Source organism: Marmota monax, unplaced genomic scaffold, assembly GCF_021218885.2.
Source record: "Marmota monax isolate L192 unplaced genomic scaffold, Marmota_monax_Labrador192_F-V1.1 WCK01_AAM20220418_F8-fsc00003, whole genome shotgun sequence".
Lineage (NCBI taxonomy): Eukaryota > Metazoa > Chordata > Mammalia > Rodentia > Sciuridae > Marmota > Marmota monax.
The window spans coordinates 5,090,101-5,105,912 of record NW_026694084.1 but is presented as its reverse complement, the minus strand read 5'-3'; the positions used below and the strand labels follow the sequence as shown (position 1 = coordinate 5,105,912).

Here is a 15,812-nt window from a genome sequence, read left to right as displayed (position 1 = left end):
CTTGTCCTGCCCGCTGCCCGGTTTTGTATTATGGTCCTGATGGTTGACTTTGCCCCCAAGGCAGGTGACCTGATAAGTTATGATACTTCTAGCAAACCCTGGCACTGACTATATGGCAGACAGGTACTACCTCATTTCCCCCTCACAGTCCTGAGGATGATTTATGGGACTTGCTGTATTCACCACCAACAGTTCCTTTGCATCTAGACTTGGCCCTCATTGGTCTTCCAGAAATCTCACGTGGGATTTCCTCCCTACTCTGCTGGGTCTGTGACTAAGTCCCATCATGTCCTCCTCCTTCTGATGACTAAGGTTTCTTGTTGGCTGAGCCTCCTGCTTAAGTCCTAAGCACACAGTGTCCATTTCCTGGGGCATTTGCTCCCCTGTCCCAACTTCTACAGAATTTGTGATTGAACGCCCCCAAACCTGCCTTTACAAGTTCCCAACAATGCTGCAGACAGAGTTATTAGCATGCTTTACTATAAGTAATAAACAGATATGGCCTCTATTCTGGCACAGTCTGTGGTGGAGTCAGGACTGTCTCAATAAACCTCTCATCACAATTTTATAAAGCAGAATTTTTGGGTTAGTTGAGTTTTACCTCATTTGCTTGATTTCTCTGGCTATAAAAATCTGGATAACCTCCAGCCCTCTCATGGCCTAGATAAGGTGAAGGAATAAGTCCTGCCTCTCAGTTTTCAGGTTCTTGCCTCCACAATTGGAGTGTTCCATGTTAGAGAGAAACAGAAGTGGGCTGAGGGTTTGTACCCCTCAGGTTTAATAGATAGGTCTTCCTGCAGCAACAGCTTTAGTCCTCAGAAGAAAAGGGAAATTGCATGGAAATGGAAGGAGACCCTCATTGTTATACAAAATTACATATAAGAGGTTGTGAGGGGAATGGGAAAAAAACAAAAACAAGGAGAGAAATGAATTACAGTAGATGGGGTGGAGAGAGAAGATGGGAGGGGAGGGGAGGGGGGATAGTAGAGGATAGGAAAGGCAGCAGAATACAATAGTTACTAATATGGTATTATGTAAAAATGTGGTTGTGTAACCGATGTGATTCTGCAATCTGTATTTGGGGTAAAAATGGGAGTTCATAACCCACTTGAATCTAATGTATGAAATATGATATGTCAAGAGCTTTGTAATGCTTTGAACAACCAATAAAAAAGGGAAGAAAAAAAAAGAAATGAAAACTGTTTATGGAGCAGAACACAACATTCACATTAATTTTAAGATAAAATGAGACTTCAGATTTCCTACTTGGAGGGCCTTTCCTACTTGACAGTTTTGTGAGAGTCTGGCTTAGAGCATATTTGAGCTAGAATAGGCAAAAGGAGCTGGTACTTATTAGGTACTCAATCCTTCCTTCCTTCCTTCCTTCCTTCCTTCCTTCCTTCCTTCCTTCCTTCCCTCTTCTTTTTCCCCAATGTTCTCAGTCTCTTTATTTTCTGCCTTGGTGAAATGCTCTCATTAGAGAGGACAATTTGTCACTGGTATTTTTTAAGTGTCAGTGCGTTTGGGAATTGTATAACTGTCATAGACTTAGACTGCAGGAGACTTCAGTGACTGCATAAGTCCTCCTCTTTCATATGCTACATGAGGAAATCAGTCAAGGTCACATAGCTGGCTAGAGGCACAACCAGAGAGGACCCCTGGGTTCTTGGCTCCTGGTCCAGAGCTTTCAGCAAAATCACATGGACTTTCCACCAAGGCATTTGCTCTCATTTCATGACCAGGTTGTGGGATTTGCAGATTGTCTGCTGTTGACGCTGCTATAAGAACAAGATCATGGTGATGATAGGAGGTGTCTGCTCCAGATTAGCAATAGAACAGGCCTCTGGAAAAGCCAGAGCTGGAGGTGCTTGCCAAACTGTAGCAACCAGTGCCTATGAAGCCCAGGAATCCAGATCCAGCCAAAACCAGGGCCAGCTGCTCCAGGAACAATTTGTTCCTTCCCTGCCCATATGGGGAGCTGGGCATGTCCTGAGGCAGGCCACTGTTACCACAGCTGCTTTCCTGAGAGGAAGGACATCGTGAGTGCCTTCACATTCCTGCTCCTTGTTCTCCTTGGCAACTGGCTCAGTTATTTTTCTCAGTGATTACATGGTAGATTAATAACTACAAGCTATTTTTAAAAATTTTATGGACAAATGCAGATCTCTTCTTTCAGATAAACTGTTGCTACATGGACAATGGACCTAGAAGGATCCAGAAACAATGGGTCAAACCAGATAATTTTACATTCTATCTTTTCTTCAACAAGGATGTTCATGAGCCACTCCAAGACTAGTTTTGTGGGAGGAGCTTGGAAGACATGAACATAAGATGTGATCCCTGTCCTCAAGGATCTGTTTAGTTTTATACTGCTGTTGTAGCAACTTACCATACTTTAGTGGCTTAAACAACAGTTCTGGAGGTCAGAGGTCCAAAATAAATCTTACCCAAATCAAGGTGCTGAGCAGCTTGGCCCCTGCTGTATCCTCTAGGGAAGAGCCTGTTGCCATCTCTAGCTTTTGATACCACCCCACTTTCCTTAGCTTGTGGTCCCTTCCATCTTCAAAGGATGGAGCAATGGCTAAAGTCTCCCAATGCTCTCTTTCTCCCTTTTAAGGACCACGTGATTATGTTGGGCTCACCTGGGTTATCCAGGACGATCCCCTCAATCTTTAAGTCTGATTAGGAATCCCTGACTACCCTTTGCCATTTAACCCAGCATATTCACAAGTTTTGGGAAAGAGGATCTAACAACTTTCTGCCCATGGTGGAGATTCAGATGTACTCATAGATGAGCCTTAAACAATAGGATGGGTGCTGTGTTGGGAGTGCACAAGAGAGGCACCTAACTCAGTTGAGGGGGGATAGTGTGACAGTGGGGCAATGGTTAGGGACATTATCCTGAAAAATGTGACATTTTAATTTATACTTTTGGTTTGTGTGAAAGTCTGGCCAAGAAAGAGGGAAAGGGTACAACAGAAGCAAGAGTATGGCAGAATGGCAGAGGATGCAACGGTGGCTGGAATGTGGGGTCTAGAGGGGAGAACGGTGCATAATCAGCTAGGCTGGAAGAGGTGGGCACTGGGAAAGTTCCAGGAGGAAACAGATGGCCTTCTTAAAGAGAATGCTGCAAAGTAGAAAAGACCTTTTACACAGTGTGAATTTACAGCTTTGAGCTGGGTTAATTGAAGGCAATAAGGGCTGGTAAACTCCCAGGACTAGTGACCACCAAGTGTCATCATCCCTAGACTTGGGTGCCATGGGAGGGAAGGGTCACTGAGAGGTAGTGAAAGGTTGTACTACGTACGGGAGGGCACCACCTGTTAGAAGTTACAGTCTACAATAAAATAAAACCAAGAAGACACTATGGCCAAAATATAACTCAGCAGGGACAGAGCCAGAGGAATGCAATCTCTGACTTAAAGGTGGGTCTTCCCATTTTTCGATCTTCTACTCTAACCTTCCATTGGCAAACCCAATGAGAAGCCATAGAGTAGAGATTGGTGGATACAGTCTCTGGAACTTAGTCCTTTGTGACTCAGAAGAGAATAGATATGCATGGAAAATGGTTCATACCAGATTGGAGGGCCTTGTATGTTCCCTGTATGCTGTGAATAAAGTACCTGGATTTTATATTGAAGGCCTCAGAGAGTCCCAGAAGTATTTTAAGCAGGCCAATCAATGGTTCTGAATTTTTCTCTAAGCCTATTTACCATTTCATTACTCATATCACCTTTATCCCCTAGCGTAAAGATTTTATCCACCCTCTATCTCTAATCCTTATCCCATCTCTCACAGCTTGACAAGCTGATGTTAGGTGCTCTTTGCCAGCCAGGGGGTTAAAGGCCAATAATGCCTAGTTGTGTACCCCTTTCAGGTAATGCTTTGATTCATTAGGAGCCTTAAATGCCTGGATCAGATTATGGGGGCACTTCTAAATGGGCTCCGAATGGGACACATTTATTTAGCTGAGAAGTCTCTAGGTTGATGACATAGGCTGGAAATTTTCTGGTCTCAGCTGGGCTTGCTCACATATCTGAAGGTCATCAAATCTGTTAGCTTCTGGGGATTGGCCCATGGTCAAGTAATGTTTGATGAGTTCTGAGGATTGGCCCATGGACAAGCCATGTTTGATGAAACTCTTCTTCTACTGTGTCTTCCATTGCTGCAGCAGGTTCATGGCACAATGGCCCAGAGGCAAGAGCGGAAAAGGAATGGAATATATAGGCTTTTTCTAAGCCTATATATTAAATAGATGTGTGTCACAACTATCAACATCCTATTGGTCAAAGTGTGTCATGACTAAATAGCTTGTACTTCTTGATGACAGGAACTGAAAAGTCACGTGGCAAAGGACACATGGTTAGGGGAGCAGATAAAGAACTGGCAGAATTAATGCAATTGATTGACTCATCATTGCTAGGTGCCTTATGCCAGGCAATGAAGATTTGTTATCTATCAAATTATCTGCTTATTGTGAGATTTTCCTACTGAAACATAAGCCCTGTGAGAACCCAGCGGTACCTCCAGTGATCTAACATAATACATGCTCTGTAAGTTTTTTCACTGAAGCCATAAGTGAATGCTCCTGGGCTCACAGTGAAGAATTATTTGGAGAATTGTCTTTATGAATCTATTCTAGTATGCAGACAATTGTTCCCTGAAAATAAATGAATTGCAGATGTGTTTTCCTTCTGCCTACGTAGGCCTCTGTATCAATGTTTCGTTTCCTTTTTCTAGGTTTGATCAAATTGAGGCCCAGGAGAAGGCATGAAGTACAAGGAGAAGATGAGCTCTCCTGCCATCAGGGAATATTTCACCTCATCATTGCTCTATGGCTGGGGAGTTGGTTTAGTGGCACAGCTCAAACAGGTACATTACTATTCTGGAGGGATGAGGCCTCCTGTGGTGACTGAATTGTGTCCCCCCAAATTCATAGTAACATCCTAACCCCTAGTACCTCAGAATGTGACTGTGTTTGGTGACAGTCTTTAAAGGGGTGACATTAAATGAGGGCTTTAAAAGTGGGCTTTAATCTAATACAAGTGCTGTCCTTATAAGAAAAGATTAGAACACAGATATACACAGAGGGAAGACCAGGTGAAGACACAGAAAGAAGCCAAGGAGAGAGGCCACCATGACACCTTGATCTTGGACTTCTAGCTTCCAGACTGTGAGAAAATAAATTTCTGTTGTTTAATTCATCTGGTTTATGGTACTTTATAATTACAGCCCTAGAAAACGAATGCATTCTCTTTGTTAAAAGACAACAGCTACAGGGAGACTTGCTGGGAGGGGCTCCCCCAGGGTGAGCCTGAGGGTGACTGCAAGCTGATTGCCTGTGAGAGGCCTCCTGCTAGAGGACACTCCAAGAGGGGGATGCAAGGCGGGGAAAGCTCAGGGGACCCCTTTAGAGTGGTGGGTGAAGGTTGAAGACAGATGGTGCTGGGGTCCTTTCATGTGGCCTTCCTGGGGCTTTGCAAGCCATTCTAACTTGTTCCTTGTGGACCGATGCTAAATTCCATTCATTAGCAACTTTCCCAGTGGCCTAACTTTATGGGTTCCTCAGGAGTTCCTCTCTTGCTTTTTAGGCCTCCAGTCATCAAAAATGTGGTGTCTTCAGCAAATTTACCCACCTCATTATGTGTGATCCCTCTTCTAGGCCATTTAGCTCTTCTCCCAGCTCCTAATAAATAAATACTGATTCTAAGACCAAAACCCAAGAGGCCATACATTTAATTGCTTTCCATGCTGAGAAAAAAAAAAAATCATTTATTAGCACTGTGCAAAGCGCTGTGTTTGAAAACTCCAAACCACATGAAACGCCACAAGTTCTGAGCCAGAGCCTAACAGAAAAACAGCCAAGTTTCATCTGAACTTTGTTAGGCCTCACGACCTTTCACAAAACCTCAAAGCAAACATAATTCAGCCCCTGGATAGGCTCAAACTCTGAGTTGAGTGCTGTCGTTTGTTTGGTTTTGGAGCAGCTGCTTATATCACAAATCCCCACTTCTGGTTAAAAAAAAAAAAAAAAAGCCACGAGATGGCTTTAACCCAGGGTGATGTTCTGTTTTATTTTTGTTTTGTAACATGTCCATTAATTGTGAAACTCAAGACTCCTTTGGAAAGCTAGCTCTACAGAACAAGTGTGAATCGTGAATTTAGAATTGCCAGGCAAAGTGGGAACCAGAGATGGAAATGGAATTCAGTGAGCCACCAATTGTAGTGAATCTGACTGGACTGAGGAGAGAAGGAGGAGAGGAGGGTAGGAGTGGGGAGATCAAGGGAGAATAGTTTTGTCTTGTTTTAAAGAAGAAAGATTTGGGGATGGGGCACTGTCTGGACACAGTGGGGTTTTGATAAAGAATTTGACCTCTTCAACTCATGGAATCTATAGTGTCCTCAACTTAACTCAGAGACCTCTGAGAGGGACTTCCTAGCCATTTCTGCATCACCACGTGTCTCCAGGGCCTCCTGGAACACTGCCTGACAGGGCTGGAACAGCTTGATGGTGAATGTGCTGATGGGAAAGAAGCGAGCAGCTCATCTTGTTATGACTGGCTTGAGAAAGAACAGGGATGTGGCAGACAGGGAGTTTTTGTAGTTTGAATCAGACATGGACACAGGGTTGGGTCAGGTGTCTGGGGTAGAGTCAGAATCAAGAGTGGGTCACAGAAATTTATTTCATTCAGATTAAACCTACTACTGGGGCGTTATGGTGACAGTGCAGGCAAACAGAGATGAAGGTAACAAATATAGGATGGGGCCTATGTGACAGAGCCATTTTAGCGGGCAGCTCAGGTTAGCCTGGTAGCAGGTGGTTGCTCTAAGCACGAGGCTGGAGTTGGGGGCGGGATTTCATGTTTAAAGTTAGTTTGAGGCTGGAGAGGATGCTTATGGGGATGGCACTAGAAGAGCAGGCTCAAGAGTGGACACATCTGCATTTCAAGGTGAGAACTGGGACTCAAAATCTGGTAAGCTGATGTAGAATCTTCTACAAGTTAGATCAAAAATACTTAAAGTCCTCCTCTTTTCCTTTCATTCCCTCCCCTGGCCCTCCTCTATTGCATGTGTGGCAGGAAAATATTTAGGGGGTGCTGTGGAAGGAAATGAGGTCATAGGAGGGGATTTAGATCATGTGGGGCCTTGTAAGTCATTGCAAGAACTTTTGAGGTAAGGAGGACTCCAGCAATTGAGCTCACCATCTGCTCTTGTCTGCTTTAATGTCTCAGGTCCTAGGCAAACTCAAGCAGATACACAAGACAAGATTTGACATCTTTTTCTTTCTTTCTTTTTTTAAGTTTAAAAAATTGTTCTTTTTAGATATACATGACAGTAGAGTGTAATTTGACATATTATACAAACAGGAGTAAACATTTTAATTAGGATCCCATTCTTGTGATTATAAATGATGTGGAGTTTCACTGGTCACGTATTCATACATGAACATAGGAAAGTTACGTCTGATTCATTCTACTATCTTTTCTATTTCCATCCCCCTTCCCTTCATTCCCCTTTATCTAATCCAATGAACTTCTACTTTAGATGATGTGAAAAAAATAAAATTCAAATTATTTGCATAGGTAACTTTTTGTAGATATTGATCTTATTCTCAACAGCAACTCCTTATATCTGATAATATTAATGGTTATATAGTTTTACATCAGTCTCACAAGAAAGGAACCAAAGAATAAATAAGATTTTGACCTTGCTGTTTTGACCCCTCTGTTTTGGATTTCCACATCGATTCCATAGATATTATATAAAATAATTTAATTAAGAATTCCATCAAAATTGATGAATTTTGACTGAAAAAGCTTTGTAAGAACTAATCTTTTTTTCAATTTTTGATGATATTCTAATAAATCATTTTTATCTTAGTTTCAATAAAAGAATTATTATTAATATTAATTATTATTAGAGTCAATTATTATCTAGTGTAATTTACTTATTTTGACTCAACTTTTACCTACTTATATATTTTGTGATTTTTGAGTTTTCTTTCACAAAAATTATTTCTACCAAGCTTATTTCTCAGGTCAGATTAAACAAATGTATCAAGACCTGTTTATTCCATTCTCTTTCAGCTAATAAGCATTTTAAGTCATGTGCAATTTTAGGAAAAGTAGATGCTATTAAAAAATATTTCTATAAAATCTGTTTCCCACTTCTAATTCTTTGGGTTTTCATTCATAACAAATTCTACAGTTTTAATCAGTGCTGGTTTTATTCTATGTGGATTATTGCTTCTAGTAATGTTCAATAAGAATTATATAGGGGCTGGGATTGTGGCTCAGCAGTAGAGCGCTTGCCTAGGATGGGCAGGACCCGGGTTCTATCCTCAGCACCAATAAAAATAAAGGCATTGTGTCATGTCCATCTACAAAAAAAAAAAAAAAAAAAAGATTCTCTCTCTCTCTCTCTTTCTTTAAAAAAAGTTAAAAAAAATAATTAGATAAAGCGATGCTAGTTAGTAAGTTTTTATTAGAGTAGCTGACAGAAAGTGCCATCATAGGAATCAAATGCAGATAGAATCTAAACACTGGTGTCAAATGCCCTGCACCTGCTTCTCACCAGCCCTTGATACCCAAGCCTAGAAATCCTTGGTTTGCATTCAGTGAAGATCTCTTGTTAGCTCTTTGATGCAAATATCAATCCCACCAATAGGTAGTGGAAGGAGTGGAGGGAATGAGAAGGAAAAGGTCTAAGAAACAAATGACTGCTTCCTTGTGACAAAATTCAGAACAAAGCAAACATTTACATATCCCGATGGCAATAAATTTTGGCCCAGAATTATTGTTCCCAGGTTACAAAGTTATTGGATTCGAATATTTTTACTTAATTTGTCACAAAGCTTAACGAGAGTCATGTGAAGTTAACAGAGAAGAAAAAAGGTTGTCATGAGCACTTCAGAAGTCTAAAATTTGCAGAGTCAGAGTAAAAGGAAGAAGAAGGCTATAACTCTGGAGAACAGATACTGTGCATTGTATTGTGGGGACAGAAGATCTAGTTTCCAGTCCTGCAGTGTTTTCTTTCTAGTTGGGAAGTATAAGAAGCATACAAATGCTCTGGCTCATGTGGAGGGCAAAACAAATGACAGTTATTACTGCGTAGTGGTCATGAACTAAGGAAATTAATCACTTCCTTTCCAGAAGAAAGCTTTCTCCTTTTCTTTCTTCTCCACATCCCTGCCTCTCCTCCTTCATTGTTCTTTCCTTTGGATGGTCATACTCAATAGTCTTAGGGTGGGGACTGGAAAAATCAACCTTATGATTTATGGAGAAATTTGGGTCATATGGGATCCGTTGACCTAGAGACTGTCTTCATCCATACGGACAATTAACCAATTTTGCCTATGTGTTGAAGCCTCAGTAAAATTCTAGACATGGAAACTCAGGCAAGGTTGACAAAACTGTGTGTGTAGTTACACGTTGAACTAGAAGGGTGGTGCATCCTGGGGACAATGGAAGCTTCGTGTCTGAGACTTTCCTAGGCTCTGCCCTCTGTGACTCTTCCTTTGGCTGATTTCAGTGTGTGGTACATGTGACTGTGAATATAATAGGCGTCACTGAGTTTGTGAGTCTTCTAGTGCTTTAATGAAACTCCAGGGAGATTCCGGGGAAATCCTTGAACTCAGTTAATATCAGAGTGTGGAAAACATTGTGGTCTCTTCCCTCTAATTTTGTCACTGGGTCCTAATTTGTTGCCTCTGGGGTCAGAAGTCGTAGGCAGCATTGGCAGTTTGGAAGAATGACTTTATCCTCATAGTTTGGCCTACTCCAGGGACCATCTCTGCTATTTCTTATGTCTCCCTCAAAATTCTAGAACCCTGTGACTCATGTGTCTTCTTTATCATCTTTGGTGACATCTGGAAGAGGAGAGATAAAAGAAACAATTCTTGGGCACTGTTTTGAGCTATCAGTGAAAATGCTTTGGAAATGATGCAGTTTGCAGCCCTTCAGGAAGCATAAAGGAAAGTTTATTCCTATTATTTCTATGGATAATCTACTCAACAAATGCTTATATATGTGACCATGGACCATCGTTCTAAATATAATATGACCATGGACCATTGTTTTAAATATAAATCAATTTATTTGATGTTGACTGATTTTCCTATTATGAAAATAAGGGTTTAGCTTTTTCTCACAAGAAAATATGATCTTAGATATACATGGTGCACACACACAGGGTTTATATTCCCCTGTTCTCCCAATATGTTTATATTTGACTTGGTGTTAGATCAGTAATAAGTGATTACATTATTATATCCATATAAAAGCTATTCATAGCAGAGCCATATTGTATGGCAAGGACACTCATCCTTAGCTGCCTAACATTTTGTTTTCCCAGCATTTATAATCACCTTCTTTATTCATTTGTTTTTGTTTAGTTGTTATGTTTATTCAATCCTGCAGGTTTCTTAAACAGTATAGATCTCTTCCCAGTATATATAAACTGAGTTTTGTTTTCATGAAGGACTCACTCCTTCTTGGAGCTTTTTTTGTTTTGGTTTTTTAAAAAATTAATTAATTAATTTTGATTAGGTATATATGACAGCAGAACGCATTTTGATTCATTGTACACAATTGTAGCACAACTTGACATTTCTATGGTTGTATATGATGTAGCATCACACCCTATGTGCAGTCATACATATACTTAAGGTAATGATCTCCATCTCATTCCACCATCTTTCCTGCCCCCATGCATCCTTCCTCCCCCCTCCCTTTGCCCAATCAAAGTTCCTCTATTTTTCCCACACCTCCCCACTCCCTGTTATGGATCAGCATCCACTTATCAGAGAGAACATTCGGCCTTTGTTTTTTTGGGGATTGGCTTACTTCACTTAGCATGATATTCTCCAACTCCATCCATTTACCTGAAAATTCCATAATTTTATTCTCTTTTAATGCTGTGTAATATTCCATTGTGTATAAATACCACAGTTTCTTTATCCATTCATCTGTTGAAGAGCATCTAGGTTGCTTCCACAGTTTAGCTATTGCGAATTGAGCTTCTATGAACATTGATTGGGTGCCTTTAATAAACCTCTCTCACCACTGGATAGACCTTCCAAACAAAAATTAAACTAAGAAACTATAGAACTCAATAACACAATAAAAAATTTGGACTTAACAGACATATAGAATATTCTATCCATCAACAAGTGAATACTCTTTCTTCTCAGCAGCACATAGATCCTTCTCCAAAATAGACCATTTGTTATGCCACAAAGTAAATCTTAGCAAATACAAAAAAATAGAGATACTATCCTTCATTCTGTAAGACCATAATGGAATAAAATTATAAATCAATGATAACATTAAAAAGAGAAGCTACTCCAACACCTGAAGATGAAACAATGTGCTATTGAATGATATATGGAAAACAGAAGACATCAGAGAGAAGATAAAAAAATCTTAAAGGTAAATGAGAACTCTGAATCAACTTATCAAAATCTCTGGGACACTATGAAGGCATTGCTAAGAGGAACATTCATTGCATGGAGTTCATTCATTAAAAGAAGAAAAAGTCAACAAATAAATGACCTGACATTACAGCTCAAAGCCCTGGGAGCTTTTAGATATGCTCTAAAATGAACCAGTTGGTCTTCAGGTCAACTACATAGCTGATGTTTTGGTGTCTCTCTTTATCCTCTTTAGTTTATTTATGAATTGCTTAATGACAGTGTTATGGTTTAGATCTTAAGTGTACCCCAAAGGCCCATATGTTAAAGGCTTGCCCCCAGCTAATGGTGCCACTAGGAAGTGGTGGGACCTCTAGGAGGAAGAGCTTCATGGCAGGAAGTTAAATCATTGGAGGATATGCCCTTGAAGAGGATATTGGAATACTAGCCCTTCCTCTCTCTTTTGGCTTCCCAAGTATCATGAGGTGAACAGTTTCCTCCAATGTGTGCTTCTGCCATAGGTACTGCCTTGACGCAGGCCCAAAGCAATAGGGCCAAGTGACCATAAATTGAAGGAAACCTCTGAAACCATGAGTCAAAGTAAACCTTTCCTCTTTTCAAGTTGCTTATCCCAGGTATTTTGTTCAAGCAATGGAAAGTTGAATAACAACATTTGATAAGTTCTGAGAAATGAGCTAGATGATTTCATCATCATTTTTGTGGGAACTTAGACAAACTAAGCATGAGTGTACTAACACGCACTAAGGTGGCTATGACGATGTCAAAAGATGATAGAATCTTAGGGGATCATCATTATGCAGTACATGACTGTATTTCCAGTTTTATGTAGATCTAATTTCTAGACTCCATGTCTTTCTCTTTCTCTTTAATTACTTCCTTAGTTTAGAAAAGCATTTTATCAATCAGGGTCTAGTCAGGAGGCAGTCAACACTCATTAACATAGAGGGTTTCATATAGTAAATTATAAAGTGCACTAAAGGGCAAAATCGGAGTGTCACAGAGGCAGTAACTGTAGGAAATCGGTACTATCAATAGGAAAACAAATGCACAATTGGGAAAGCTCAGGAAGGGCTCCCTCCAAAGCTGGGATCCAAGCCTATGGGCAAAGGAATATTGCTGAGCTGGGACTGATGTCTCAGGAGCAGAGAGGAGAGATACTTCTGGGGCTTGTGCCTTGGAGGTGCAGGCACCAGCTAGTGCTGTTACCAGGATAGGTCATAAATACTGCCAATGGAACTAACTGGTGTTAAGGGATGACACTGATAGACACAAGAAGCAAACAGCAAGGAACAAGAAGACTCCTTCTTCTTATTCCAGCTTTGTAGTCTCTCTCTCTCTCTCTCTCTCTCTTGCTGGTGCCACTTGTTGGCAGAAGTGAATATGGAGTCTGCTAAGAAATCAGAAATTTTCTACAGAGTGTGGACCTGGCATTACAAAGCCAAACAGAGCCGGCAGGGAGGAGGTCTAAACCTGAGAGACTCTAAGTTAGTAAACTTCACTAAGGGTTACGATTGCCAATAGCTTCCTGGGAAAGAGTGCATGGGATGCATTGGTTTGCTTTTGCTTGGATATTTTTCATGTTTGAAAATTTTACCTCTACCTGTGATTTGGGCATAGAATTCTAAAGTGTAAATCATTTTCCTTCAGAATGTCCCTGGTGGTAGTCCTCTGCCATCTAGCTTCTACTGTTATTGCTGAGAAGGTCAATGTCATTCTTTTCTTGACTCCTTGTTTAAAACTAATTTCTTTCTTTCTCAACTTTGTATAATCTCTTTGTAGACTTCTAAAATTTTATGATAATATGTGTTGGCGCAGTACTCTTTTATTGTGTGATCTGGAACCTTGCATCCTTCAATTTTAAGAAATTTTCTTAAATTACTTTTTCAGTGATTTATTTTTCTCTCTTTTACCCAATTTTTTCCTCCCATTTCTCTTCTTTGAATATTGGACCACCTAGAACTGTTTTCTATTTTCTGATCTTTTATTTTTTATTTGTTTTTTTTGCTCTAATTTTTGTAAGATTTTCCAACTTTGATTTTCAAAACTTCCATTGAGTATGTCATTTCTGCTCTCAGATGTTTGATTTCCAAGAACATTTGTTGCTCTTTGTAATGTTCCTTTTTTATAGCATCTTGTTCTTTTTCCATGGTTCTAATATCTTCTGTTTTCTGAAAGTCCATTAATATTAGTTTTATTGAAGTTTTTTTTCCTTTTGCCTAATGTCTCCTCAAATTTGCCTTCAGCTATTTAACCTAATTAGTACACTATTCTAATTTTAAAAATATGTCTTGTCTCTGATTTTGTCCACTTTAAAAGTAACTATTATTAGTAATAGCTTTTTCTAAATCAGTCTTGAATTTCCTTCAAAAGTCCAAGCTTAGTGTGAACTTAGCGCTGTGTTTTTGTTGGCAAACATATGCAGAAGTCTGCTTGCAATATGCACTTAGTCCTTCTGCACAGATGGTTCAGGGGCCACAACATGTATTTAACCACCATCCTGCAACCTCTAAGGTACTGACATCAGTTAAAGCTGCTATAATATTTTATTAATCTTCGTAATATCCTCTGTCTTGAGCTCAAATTTTTTTCTCCCTTGGATAAGAGCCAATGTAAGAGATGTGACCAAAATGTGCCTTGTCATAAATAAGGGTGTCTAAACTATATGTGTCACATTCAAGTAGGGGGCTTACCTCACACACTGACCATCTCTGATACATCAGTTGTTACTTTGTAAAACCCAAGAGAAAATATTAGGAGAATGCTGTGTGCTGTCTAGCACCTGATTATTGCACTAATAATGTTCCAAGTATGTCATTTATCACAGCAATAATTAACAACACCAAAAAAAAAAAAACCCTTTTATGCCACTGAGTTCTCTGAAATCCACGAAATTGTTAAAGAATAATCATGGCTTTTCCTCCCCAAAGGGCCCTTAGAGATCATTTAGTTTAAACTTTTTCTTTTATGTCTAGGGTAACAGTGTGGGAGTCAATGATGTGCTCCAGACCACATGGCTGAGGCCTGTGCACAGGCCTGCCTCCAAGACCAGCCTCCTGCTCTGCTTCAATGCCCCTGATGCTGTTTTCTACAGGAGCCCTGAATAGTTCTTGTGTGTTATGACTGTCCCCCACCCCAGGCATGCTGCAGTTGCTGAAGTCAGGATAAGTTTTCCAGGGGTGGCTGCTGGCTTGCACACCTGCAGTTATGATCTGTGGGCGGCCTCTGTTGCAGAGAAGGTGGTGCACATGAACTACCCTCCTTATACATGAGAAAAGTTTCTGCAACTGAATTTGGGTATGCCAACTTGGACCCTGAATGTTTGCAAAGCACTACTGGACTTCATTCCTAGGAGATTCTGGTCTTCAAAACAAATTGCATCCAGGCTAACATGTTTATCAATATTGGGTAATTTAAAAAAATAATGGATGATCAAGACTTTCCCACGAGGATTCCTTACTGTGTATCTTACATTGTGCATTTTGCTGCAGTGCCAAAGTAGGGGCACATATCATACCTGTATCTTTGCCAGAGACTACAGAGAGGCTGGAAACCAGGAAGTCCTACTCACCTTTACTTTCACTTAACAAACAGAACTGAAGAGTCTGGCAAAAGAAGAGTTCCTATAAAAATTGCCAGGCCAGTCCTCTGCAGCCTCTCATTCTGAGTGTTATATTTAGGAGCTTTCTAGACAGAGGGAGCATGACCAACAAAATTCACAGCATAATTTGTCAATGTCCTCTGCTAACCTACCCCAAACACTCAATGGTCCACAGGGCTTCTGACCTCCTCTAGCTCTGTAATTGGCAGTGCCAGACTCCTGCTTGTGTCTTACATATTGCTGTGACTGCCCATTTTTGTGGAATAACTGCTTACTCAATTCCTAACTTCTGGGTTTCCTCTGCTATAAATAATTAGAAAGGAGGAGAATCTAAAATAAATACAGCAAGCCTGCTTGTTTTGACCAAATTGGCAATTAATTAATTCCATGTGCTAAAAGTTGCAAGCAATATCTGCAGCAAGAGCAGCATCTTCTGGATGAATAGAAGAAATGAAAAGGATGGGGCAGGGTCTGAGATATTGGTGCATAGCTTTTTTGCTGTGTGTTCAGTGATTGTGTTCATTTCCAGGTTGTACACAAGAAACTCTCAGAAGGCAGGAGTTTTCTAGTACCTGTGTATGCAAGAGTATAGGAAAGCTTTAATTTATCTATCTTTAAGTGAGATACAGTGGAAATGCTAGCACCTGTCATATTTTACAAGTGTGACAAAGGATCACCCCATTCCATTCAAATATATGCCTTTCAAGAGAAGTGTATCTCTAATAGGAGTTCTTTCAAACATGAAAGAGTCCCTGGGAGGATTCCTTTCCTACAGCATGGATC

The 15,812-nt window shown here is 40.3% G+C and overlaps 1 long non-coding RNA gene across 1 annotated transcript in view; it reads left to right on the top strand.

The window, feature by feature from the left end:
- Positions 1-5,204, top strand: part of LOC124106804 (uncharacterized) — a 60,410-nt gene extending 55,206 nt beyond the window's left edge. The window contains exon 4 of the long non-coding RNA XR_006856170.2: positions 4,741-5,204. This is a non-coding gene — a long non-coding RNA (uncharacterized LOC124106804). The remainder of the gene's footprint in view (positions 1-4,740) is intronic.
- The last annotated feature ends 10,608 nt before the right edge of the window (positions 5,205-15,812 follow it).